Source organism: Nicotiana tabacum, chromosome 5 (genome assembly GCF_000715075.1).
Source record: "Nicotiana tabacum cultivar K326 chromosome 5, ASM71507v2, whole genome shotgun sequence".
Lineage (NCBI taxonomy): Eukaryota > Viridiplantae > Streptophyta > Magnoliopsida > Solanales > Solanaceae > Nicotiana > Nicotiana tabacum.
The window spans coordinates 165774259-165776358 of NC_134084.1; the positions used below are offsets into that span (position 1 = coordinate 165774259).

General features: G+C 37.2%; 1 long non-coding RNA gene across 1 annotated transcript; it reads right to left on the minus strand.

Moving 5' to 3' along the window:
* Window positions 1-499: 499 nt before the first annotated feature.
* On the minus strand, window positions 500-1236 carry LOC142180669 (uncharacterized). Its single transcript, XR_012709298.1, has 3 exons — window positions 940-1236; window positions 729-865; window positions 500-570 (listed from the first exon to the last, which is right to left on the minus strand). It is a non-coding gene; the product is annotated as an uncharacterized LOC142180669 (long non-coding RNA).
* Window positions 1237-2100: the final 864 nt, after the last annotated feature.

Sequence of the window (2100 nt, forward strand, 5' to 3'; positions counted from 1 at the left end):
ACTCATATATGTTAGTCAAATCCACATGTGTCATCTTGCATGGGACATGGAACGCTGAGCAGAAACCTTTGGATTTTGAACTACCAATTCTTTCAGATGATTCAGCAATTTTAGCTAAAACAACTAGATGCATGGGAAGCCAGACCTCTTAAAGCTTCATCCTAAAAAAAATTGTAAAAGTTAAGTCCTTTGGTTTTGACAGAGTCAAAAGAGCAGTTCAAGAGGATAAACACTGGCAAGAATAAGTACCATATCAACAGTTGACAAGCCATGTGACTTATCACTAGCCACTGAGAGATCTGTGGCACTGCGGAAGGTATTTGCATTGCAGTTTTCACTTGGGCCACAAGGTTGAGCTGTGTGATTTTCCCCTCAACTGTTGGCATAAGAGAATCTTCTGGGCTTTTAATGGCAATAAGAAGAAAAAAATTCAATTAACAGCAGAAAGATGCATCAGATAGCACATACCTTCAAAGAAACTACAATTCTACATATTTACCATAACTTATGATGTTGACTAAATGCTGAGGACTTGGTAATACTAGCACTATTCTCTGCCAGGAAATTTTGCTGCGAGCAATACAAAACAACAATTTTGAAATTCACTATTAGATAGACGATTACATGAAATACTTGGAGAGAGAGAAGGTATTGACCAAAGTATTTGCTGAATGCAATCAGACTCCAAATGACAAAGACTTGTATGTTTAAGAGGAGGTACGCCAAACCTTGACATTATCTTTTCTCGGAAGCAACTTTAACCTAATGCTGTTTTTTTCTGACAGGATATAGCTTGTCCGCCTGACTATCGATGTATCTTGGGTTCTTTAATAGATCAGAATTCTTTGTCTCCGGGAAGACCCCGCTGTAATTCCAACATGTGACTAGCCTCACTAAGTTGCACTACCATCAAAATATACATTAAAGGGACAAATTTACCTCATAGAACCACTGCTGGGGCTGGCGATTCATCCACAAGTTCCACAATCTTTTTTCTTCTGTTGTTCTACCTGCAAATTTACATAGTACACCACTAATAAGATATCCTCTACATCAGCTTGCTCTCATCAATTATTTGGTTAATTTCCTATTCCTGTATCACTGGTTCCACTCAGTTTAATGTATCAGATGCAAACGACATCCTATTTCACAAACCAGATCACTCACACCCTATGTTACAACCCATGTAACGCAACTACAAAGTACAGATTTTGCATACTGGTTTCACTCCAATTACAAAATACATTCTTTCCTTTTAAAATATGCATATTCCTAAAACTTATACACCCAAAAAAGAATGAACTTTGTTATATGTATTGGGAAAATCAAATTAATGTATCGAATTAATTATGTGGTGACATGTCATGACACATGGATTGATAAAGGAATTGTTGTTCCTCCTGTATTTGTAAAATAATGATTATGGAAATTAAAACATTAGCTTATTAACGTAAATATAAATGATATAAATGAAACACAAATTAATTCGAGCCCACTGAATTCACAGTGTTTCCTTAAGGAATTTAATCCCCTCCTAGTACCCAAGGTTATGGATTATTTCCTCCCAGGAGAGAACGAATTACACACTGGTGTAGCGGTACTTCAAACCCCAATGTTTCAGCGAACACAAAGTTCGGCAGCAAATCACACTTACTGTTGCTTTCTTGGTAGTTTAAAACAATGCAGAACAAGGGAGGAGAAGTCAGAAATTCGTATGGAAAATCTGAGAGGAAGGAGTGCAAAGTATAGCTAACGTTGAGTTTTCGGTGAAGAGAAGATCAATTGCTCTCAAGTTTTCAGTATTTCTTCAACAGGCTGCTTGCACCCTTTATTTATAGTGCAATTAGCTGCTAAAAATGGACCCGCTGCCACTCATGAAGTGGAGCACTCGGCCATGGTGGACAGAGCACCAGGCTGTTTACTAATGGAACAATCAATATGGCAATGGTGGCTGGAGCACTACTAATGGTGGAATGAGCACTTGCTCATCAATATTCACGGATTGGAAAACATCCATTACAAACACGGATAATATTACGTTAATATTCACTATTAACAAATAAATTTGGTCCAAAAAATTAATCAATCAATCGATCATTT